We start from the raw sequence: 10,210 nt of genomic DNA, 5'->3' as shown, positions 1-10,210 counted from the left end.
CTCACTTCCCTTTTCCCCACTGCTCCTTTTTCCTTCCAGCTCCTTCATAGGTGATTAGGTAATCTCACCTAATCCTTTTTTTCAGAATCTTAAATTTGCTAATTATCTAGAACATTCTCTTAAATATTTAAATATTTAAATTCACTAATTACCTAAAACATTTTCCTCTAACATTTCTAATTGCTGGCATTTTCTCATCCTGCTAATGCTTCAAATCTCAGTTTATATAGCAACCTCCTTACTGGCTGTTCCAGCCCTCATGGATCACGGTCACTGTGTGTTCGCTTCTTAGGTTTACTCTCTTTGTTTCCTGATTCTACCCATAGCCTGTAAGCTTCCCAAAGCAGGCACCATTCACACCTTTATCACTGCATGTATGCTCAACCTCTATCATAGGCCTGACACTCAGTAGGCCTTCAGTTAGTGTTTGTTTAAAGAGTGATTGATATCTAACCAGGACTCAGGGGGCATCCAACAAAGGTGTTCATGGGAAGGTGCAAATGTATGAGCCCTTAGGAAAATTAAGAATATCTAATTTTGTTGCCCCACTGGGGGTGGGGCAGTAAAGAGAAGACTGCTGCGTTTACAGGCAGGAGACTCAGTGTATGCTGAGTTTGGAGGTAGCGTGTTCAGAGGGATGTGGGTACACTAGGGGGCAATGGTGAGGTCGGCCGATATCTCATTGTAAACAAAACAATACAATATTTCAGAAACACTGCATTATTGACTACTGTATTAGATTGCTAGGGCTGCTGTAACATAGCTTTTTGTTTGGTTCAAAACTTTCTTTTTAAAAAGACAAAAAAAAAAAATGTTCTTCTGTCACCCAGGTAGGAGGGAAGAGACATTATCCTTCCTGCAACCTCTAACTCCTGGACTCAAGAGATTCTCCCACCTTATCCTCCTGCGTACCTGGGACTAAAGGCACCTGTCATAATGGCCAGCTAATAGTTTAATACCTTTTAAGGGACATGTATCTGATTATTTATTACTTATTATAACAACATGAAGGTCCTTAATTCCCAGTCAATACTTGATCAGTAGTGCCTTAGAGTGGGTCAGCTTTTGGGTTCTTCTTTTGTAAAGCACTTTAAGATCTATAACAAACCCATGAAAATCTGCTGCTTTATAGGATCACATGGCAAGAGGAGACAATCTTTATGAAGGCAAAAAATTTTATTCTTCCAATTAGATTATGGATAAGGTAATAGCATACTAATTTAGTTTGGTGTTCTGTTTAATAAAATAGAAAGCTGCTGTGTGGAAGAATGGTGAAGAACTATAAGAATGTATTTTCACCCTCCCAGTGGAGAGATATCGAGAAACACAGGAGGAGGAAGGATGAGAGAGGCAGAAATGAGATGCAAGACCCTGAAAGCCACATTAAAGGCAAAGATTTTGTGACAGTACTTAGTAGCTATTAAATAAGCTGAAGATTTTCAAATGCATTTTAAAAATAATTCTTATAGGCTGGGAGTAGTATAATCTCACCACTCTGTGAGGCTGAGGTGGGTGGATTGCTTGAAAACAGGAGTTCAAGAATAGGCTGAGCGACAGTGAGATCCCATCTCTACTAAAAACAAAAAACTAACCAGACATTGTGGCAGTTGCCTATAGTCCCAGCTACTTGGGAGCTGAGGTAAGAGGATAGCTGAAGCCCAAGGGTTTGACGTTGCTAAGAGCTATGATGCCATAGTGCTCTCTATTCTGTCTCAAAAATAAAATAAAGTACAACAAAAAATAAATGTAATTCTTATATTAGTTTCCTAGGGCTTCCATAATGACATGCCATGGACTGGGTGGCTTCAACAACAGAAATTCATTGTCTCATGGTTCTGGAGGCTGGAAATTAAATATCAAGGTCTCAACAGAGTTGGTTCTTCCTGGAGCCTAAAGAAGGAAGGCTCTGTCCAGGTTCTTCCTGCAGTCTAATGAGGGGAGGCTCTGTCACAGTCCTCTCCCTTTGCCCTGTGGATGGCTATCTTCTCCATGGAAGGATAGACCCTAGATGAGTCTCTTCGTATCATTTTTTCCCTTTACATTTTCTCTGTGTCCAAATTCCCTCTTTTTATAAATGACAGCCATCATACTGGATTAGGGCCTGCCCTAATGACTTCATTTTAAGTTGATTCCTTCTGTAAAGACCCTATCTCCAAATAAGGTCTCATTCTGAAGTCCTGGAGCATAAGGTTGCAATGTATATGGGGGGGCCCTGAGGGGACACGCCAGCCTATAACAGCTACCATGTGGAATGCCTTGTGGAGAAAAACTGTGCTCAAGGCAAGCACATCTGATAGGAAGTCGGTAAGTAGAACAGGTGAGAAATGCCATGAGTGGATCCCAGATCTTGGACAGAGACATTGAAATGGCAAATGAATTTGAAAGATGTTTAAGAATGAAAATTAGCAAAAACTGGTTGTCATTTAGATAGATGGGTCAAGGAGAGAATGGAGTCAAAATTATTTCTGTAGGTTTCTAGCATATATCACTCTTTGAATATCAGTACCATTCCCATTAGAGGAATATAGAAGAAGCTTTTAAAGATAATGATTTCTCTTTTGAATATGTTGAATCTTAGAAGTCAGGAGAACCTCCAAGTGAAGATGACCAACAAAATTGGGTCAGAATCTGAGCTGTGAATCACTGAGTTACATACTTAATTTTTATTTCCTGCATTTTTCTTCCCTAAAATAAGCATTTAGGCTACAATTAATTGAGTATTATTTTAGCTGCATCTTACAAGTTGTAACATTCAGCAAATCCATATAGAACACCTAGTATGTGCCAGGCATTATCTGGACATTATCTGGAACTTCATAATTTCTTTTTTTTCTTTAAAAAAATTTTTTTGAGACATAGTTTTACTCTGTTGTCCTGGGTAGAGTGCTGTGGCTTCATGGTAAGCTCTCAGTAACCTCAAACTCTTGGGCTCAAGTGATCCTCTTCTCTAGGCTGGGAGTACAGGCACCCACCACAATGCCTGGCTAGTTTTTCTATTTTTAGTAGAGACAAGGTCTTGTTCAAGCTGGTCTCAAACTCCTGAGCTCAAGCAATCCACCCACCTCAGCCTCCCAGGATGCTAGGATTATAGGCATGAGCTACAAGCCCTGGTCTTTAGAAATTTCTGAGTGTATGAACAAATACGATGTCTCTGCCTTCCTTCTTCCAGTGGAGGGAGACACATAATAACCAATAAATAAATGCATGAGACATAGATCAAGCATATAGTATGTTAGCAGGTGATAAGCCCCTATTTTAAGTGATTAATTAAATCAAGTAGGAAGAATTGGGAATGTTGCAAGGCCTGGGAGCCTGGTAAAGATTGCAAGATTAAATAGGTTTGTAATGCAGTCTCTCAGTGAGAAAGAGAAATTTGAGGAAAGAGTTAAAGACAGTGAAGCTATTACAAAGTGTGTCTAGAAGAGAATTCAAGGCAGAGGGAAGAGCTGGATGGAGCACAAGTCCTAAGGCTAGTTTCTGCCTGATGCACTCCAAGGACCAGCAAAGAGGCTGCAGTGGAGTGAGTGGCAGCTAGAGTAGCAGGATGGCAGTTGGCAGGGGATGGAGGGAAGATCATATAGAGCCCACAGGCCACTGTGAGACTTCCCTTCTGAGGGAAAGGCACTACTGGGTTCTGATAGCAATGTGATCCATCTTACCATGTAAGGGATTGTGCAGTGTTGAGAAGAGACCACAGATGGTCAAGACCAGACCTATTACAAGTCTGATGTAAGAGGAGATGGTAATTTACACTAGGGCTTAACAAAGGGAGTGGGAGAACTAGTCTTATCAGGGATATATTGTTAAAGTCAGAGTCCCAAAAACTTCCTCCCAAACTGGGTTTAAGAGACGAAGGAGATAGTAATGATTCCAAGTCCTGTGGCCTAAGAACATAAAGACGGGAAAAGCAATGAGAAGGGCAAGTTGGCTGAGGGAATCAGGTGTTCTCTTTTAGCTCTGCTGTGTTTGAGTCTTTTTGCTAATTATACAACGGACATGCTGAGGGTGCAATTGAATAAGCAAGAATATGGACAATAGAGCATAGAGGTCTGTTACAGAGATTTAAGACCGGGATTTGTGAAACTGATTTGTATTGTGAACAGAGAATGTGATCTTTCATTTATTGAATATTTGAGATTGACATTTTCTTTATGGCCTGCTATATGATCATTTTATAAACGTTCATTCATACCTGAAAAAAATTCAAAGAATTCATATTCTCTTTTGGTTGGCTAATGTGATGGCTTTATAAATTTCTTATCTACTTGACCTATCAACAGTTAAGACATGTACATGAGTCTGTCTATGTTTAGGCTAAATTGTGTGCATTTTCTTTGTGTCTTTTTTATATCTTTCTGCCTCAAGCTTTTTCATCATATTTTTCTTCTACTAGCTTGAATATTATACTTTCTATGTAGTCACTACCTTTACATTTTAGCATGTCTATGGAAACATGATTGAATTTAACTAGTATCTTTATTCTCCCAAACAATACAAGACCTTGAACTATTTCAACTCTGAGTCTCTAATAATGTTCATGTTATTGCAGTTGAGTAATTTATTTTTATCTGTGTTTCAGATTGTTAAGCCAAGTCAATATCATATTTAATGAGGTCAGAAATTGTTTTACTTCATGCTAACTCCTCCCCAATGAATCATGTTTTGTCACAGTCATTAGTAACAATGAATAGTATACATTAACCAATTGCTTTGCTCAGTGCTCCATCCCACATCTTGCATTTTCATTCAGAGTTCTATTTCCTTTCTATTTAAGCACTTCTTTTCATATTTATTGTAGGGAGAATATCAGAATAGTACAATTTCTCACTCTTGATATGTATGAGAAAGTCTTCATTTTGCCCCAACCCTTGAATTCATGTTTAGCTGGGTCCAGATTTGAGTCTGAGTGCTATTTTCCCTCAGCATTTTGAAGGCATTATGTCATTGTCTTCTGACATATAATAGCTTATGAGAAGTTTCTTTTTTTAATAAACTGCTCTGACAACCTGTCATTTCTATCCTTGACAGTCTTCAGTTTCACCATAATATATCCAGCTATGGACTTTTTTTATGAAATGTTCTTACTTGGAACTTGTGTGTGCATTTATTTTTGGACTCATATCTCTCTAGAGCTCAGCTGCTGCCATTTTGAATGCTGCTTCTCCTCCAGTCTGTATCTGTGTCTCTTTTCTGAACACTCATTAGATCATTATTTTGCTTGCTCATTCTGTGCTCTACATGTCTCCTTTTCATGCTTTTAATTTTGCTGCTTTCTGAGTGATTTTCTGAGATCTGCCTCCCAAGGTACAGTCTTCTTACTCCATTACAATCAAAGGCAAAACATGCCAGAATTCTTCCCCTTTCTTTATCCATATCTTCCATGAAGAAATGGAGTCTATTTCTCTCCCCTTATATTTAACAGGGCTTGCGAAGTGCTTTGGCTAAAAGACTTTGGCAGAATCAATGCTACCCCATGTGCACTCAGGCCTCAACAGCTCTTGCACACCTCTGCTCACTCTTGCTCATAACCCTGCTCCCTTCATTGCTTTGACAGTGGACCGCAGCTGACAGACACGTGAGTGAAGTCAGGAAAGACCAGGGGTAACAGACGGCTGGTCTCAGCTCAGTAGAATCCTGGCCAGTCATCAGTAGGTGTTTCATGTCACTCAATTTGGGAATATTTACAGAACAATAGCTACAAACACAACAAATCATTATTTTTTAACTTCAATGACTATATATTTTAAGATTAATAGAAACAAATCTTTTGTAATCTTTCCTTTCTTTTTTTAAATACCACACTCTTCCTAATTTGGGATTACTCTTTCTTTCTTTAAGATCTAGAAGATTTTGAGCATGCTCAATTTATATTTCTGAGAATCTGAATATAGTTTGGAAATGTAAATTATTTCATTTTCATTTTCTGTATGGCTTATTCCTCTTCATTGTGGTTTGTTAACTCACGGCTTCCATTGACTAGGGGATGGGGGAGAGTGCATTCTGAAGATACTGTTTCCATGCATGTGCCCTGTGTTGCGGAAGGCTCAGAGGGCGTTTTTGACTAAACTTAGTCAGGATATCCCCAGTGATACCATTCCAGAGCACTTTAGTCCCTGATTTAAGATTTTTCTGTCTTCAAGTCTACTCGCTCTTTTCTTGGACATTGCGTCTGTTAGGCCCATGCTGTGAATTTCTAGTTTCAGATATAAAATTTTTAATTCCAGAATTTCTCTCCTATAGTTTCTATTGCTTGGCTAATATTTCCATCATTGCAGAATAATTTTCTCTTACTTTATTTTTCATAATCATAATACCTGCTTTAAGATTTCTGTCAATTATTTACAATACCTGGGTATTCTCAGAATGGGTTTGGCTTGCGTTTTTTAGTTTGTTTGTTTCTGACTAAATCACATTTTTCTGTTTCTTTACCAGTTCCATAACGTTAGCTTGCATCTTGGACAACGTTTTCAGCTCTGTTGCATTCCCATGCCTGACACCACACATAGAAGTTAACTTATCTTAAATCACATGCCTGATATCAAACTAAAGGGATAAAGATGTTAAAGGAAAATACAGGAGAATAACTTTGTGACTTAGAGGTACACAAAGATTTTTAAGACATGTCTTCAAAGGTACTAAGCATAATAAAAAAAAATCAATAAATTAGGTTAGGCAAAAATTTCAAACCTGTTTATCAAAAGATGCCGTTTTAAAAAATGAATAGGTAAACCTATGCTGGGGAAAATACTTTTGTACCTCAAAAATAAAAAGCAAACAGCCTAACTGAAAATTGGCAAAATATTCAAACATACACTTTGCAAGAAAAGATACACTAGTAATAAGTATATGAAAAAATGTTCAACATCATTAGTTGTGTGCAATTAAAAAGAAATAACTATTGACATGTAATATAGATGAATTTTAAAAAGAGTGCACTGAGAGAAAAAAAAACTTTACACTAAAAATATGTATTATTTTATTCCATTCAGACAAAATGAAAATAAATCAAACTTTTGTTGCTTCCGGTTAGAGAGTGGAGAGCATTGAATATGAATGAGCAAAAAGATACTTTTTACATGGTACAACAGTTTGTATTTTGGCAGGATCTGGGTTGTACAAATGTATGCACCGTTCACTGAATGCACACTTTAAATTTGTGGATGCTATTTTATGTAAATTTTACATCAAAAGAGAAAGTACACAAACATTTAATTCTATCTATTATGCTGAAATTTTTAGAGGGAAATATTCCAATGTTTACAACGTCCTTTGAAATGCATTAGAGTAAAACAGACTAAAGAATAAATAGACATGTAGATAGAGATAAAACAACACACAACATGTTAATAGTATCATCTTGGTGTTGGGTATACTGGCGTCTCTTTTTAGAAGTTGAAAATTGTCACAATAAAATGTTAGAAGAAAATGTTGTGTTGTATTATCCTGACTTGCTAGGAAAATAAAGGTGAAAAGTGTAAGAGTTTATCCAGGCATATAGGAAGTTTCCAGCCCTAGTTTTCTCAGCAGGCATCAGCAGTTTACAGTGCCCTTGGCAAATATGTCTTCATAACCGAGAAGGACGGCTCACCGGGATTTTCACAGCCTGATGAATTATTCTTAACAGTCGTATTACATGATTTGTTCTGATTTTGTAGAAGGTGAATCATCTTCTGATTTTAGTTTAATTCTCAGCAACTAGGAAGAGAATGATGTAATTTAGAATCAGTGTTTGGCAATTAATTATCTTTTCATGGTAAATTAATAAATAGTGTTTCTGGTAGAAACCAGTGCTTTTTGAATTTGGATTCTTAAACAACTCAAGGCAAATCGGCAGTCAAGATACAAGCTTCACAGAACTGAGAAAGAATCACTGGGCCAAAAAAAAATCAGTGCATAACAGCAAGCTACAAAGTCCCAGTTATGTAACCTATGGCCTCCTTATCAATATTGTATACAAATATAGGATACCAAAGTTCTCCATTTCCATGAAATTGCTTCAAAACTTATTGGGATAAGATTCATCTGTTTATATTTAACTGCTCTTTCAAACAGAGATTATTCTTCCATATCAGCAATATAGTATATTTATAAGCGTTTGAAAAAAGAAAGAACCTTGTGATAAATGACTCTGCTGGTACTATTTGTTGAAATGGGGCTTTATTATCTCTCATCTGATCCAGTCCCATAATAGTTTACTTTTATTTAAGAAAAAGTCCTTATCATAACAATTTTCTCAATTTACCTCTGTAACTCTATTAGGAAAACACTACATAGTCAGGAATCCTTGGAATATGTTTGTTTGTATTTGGTCATTCCTTATCAATTAGAACGTAGTTTTCAAAATGTGTGGCTAGAAATTTTAGAGTACACATCACCTTTCCCAAAAAGAAAACTTAGAAAAAGATTGCTTATTTTACATATTTTCTCTGAAATTCTGGTGGAAGCTATTGAAATTCTATAAAGAAGACAATGAACAACCTTACGACCATCTTCATTGCTGCTCTTTAGATGCTCCACTGCAGTTATACTGAATCAAATTGCTTTTCAATAGTATTTTAATGGAAAAGCCACAGGGTGGCCATGCACTTCCATCACAAAATTATAGCTCTTTTCCTATAGCAGAATTTAAGGATATTACGTAGACCATACTCACTCTTGAGTGCTGGATATGAGAATGATATACTTACGTAATAGGCAGAGTACGTTATTTTCCTATCAGGACTCATGTTTCTGCTTTCTCAGTTGTTTTGGCTCTGTGTTCATGGCCCATAATGTAGACAAGGGCAAATTGCAAGTAAGAGAGTAAGCAAATAAATTAAATATACAAATAAGTTAAATGGTCAGAGTTGTGGGATCATCACAGGAAATGTATCTGCCAGAGATCTTCTCACGTGGGAAAGTGGATGTAGAGGATGAGGATATCAGAGTAGAGGGGGAAAGCTCTGAGCTCAGGGTCAAGATATGACTGTTGTTTTCCGATTTTAATAATTTATCAGCCCTTGGACAAATTTCTATAATAGCCTGGAGCCTTATGAACTAATCACAAAATAAAATGAAGGCAGTTCTTTATGAGGATTAAGTGAGCTAATGTAAACAGGAACTTTATGAATTAATGATGCTGTATAACTGACAATCCCTTTTTATGTTGGAAGCCTTTTTCTTTGCCTCCCTGTACCTCAGGATATGTATCCACTGTGGGTAAGAAAGAGTCTGGCTGGGACAGGGCTCCGGCTTTGCTCACAGTGTGCTCAGATAGATCCCATTCTGTAGCAAAAATACTTGTTATGTAGCAAGTATGATTACTGCAGGGCCTCTTCTGCCCCTGAGGTAGCTCTGAAATCACCCTTCCATTGGCTGAAAGTCTTACAATTACTGTTATTCATTTGCATTATGCCATTATCTCCAAAATGCGTAAACATGCATTTATGTTCCTCTTCTTCCTCCCTTCCCTCCTGAACAATTCAGTCTTCAATCTACTAGGTGGGACGATGCAAGTATTAATTTTCTATGGCTATCATCTTAAATTAGCAGAAACCAAGGGGCTTAAAACAAGATGGATTTATTGTCTCACATTTCTGGAATTCAGAAGTTCAAAATAGGTCTTCCTGGGATGAAATCAGGGCGTCAGAAGGGCAGAGTTTCTTTCTACAGGCTCCGAATAACACTCAATTTCTTTATCTTTTTCAGCTTCTAGAGGTTGCCTGCCCTTCTTGACTCATGGCCCCCTTTTATCTTCAGACCCAACAACACTGGGCCATGTCCTTCTGAGTCTGCTGTCTTTTTTGTTCTTCCTCTTTTGCCTCTCCCTTCTACTCATAAAGGCCATTGCTATTAGACTGGTTCTACCAGGATAATCAAGATAACCTCCACATATCAGAGTCTCCTGGCAGCAGGCTTTATTCTGTCTGCAACCTTCATTCCCGTTTGCTATATTTCATTACGTGTTTACAAGCTCCAGGTATTAGGATATGGGCATCTTTGGAGAGCCATTATTCTGCCCACCACAGTAGACCACTGTGCTGGCAGTGAGTGGGGCCATGGTAGCTTAAAATAAGGAGACACAGCCTTAGAGGAATTAACATGGTGGTCCCACAGAGAAGCAGCATGCAGAGTATTGGATCCCAAGCAGAATGAAGGAAGCATCCCCATAGGAACACTGTCCACATAGGGTGTTAACTCCCAACTTTGGTGCAAAGGACTTTCAATGGAA

The sequence above is a fragment of the Otolemur garnettii genome, unplaced genomic scaffold, assembly GCF_000181295.1.
Source record: "Otolemur garnettii isolate 467f Iridium unplaced genomic scaffold, OtoGar3 scaffold00164, whole genome shotgun sequence".
Lineage (NCBI taxonomy): Eukaryota > Metazoa > Chordata > Mammalia > Primates > Galagidae > Otolemur > Otolemur garnettii.
This window is presented reverse-complemented; position numbering follows the sequence as displayed.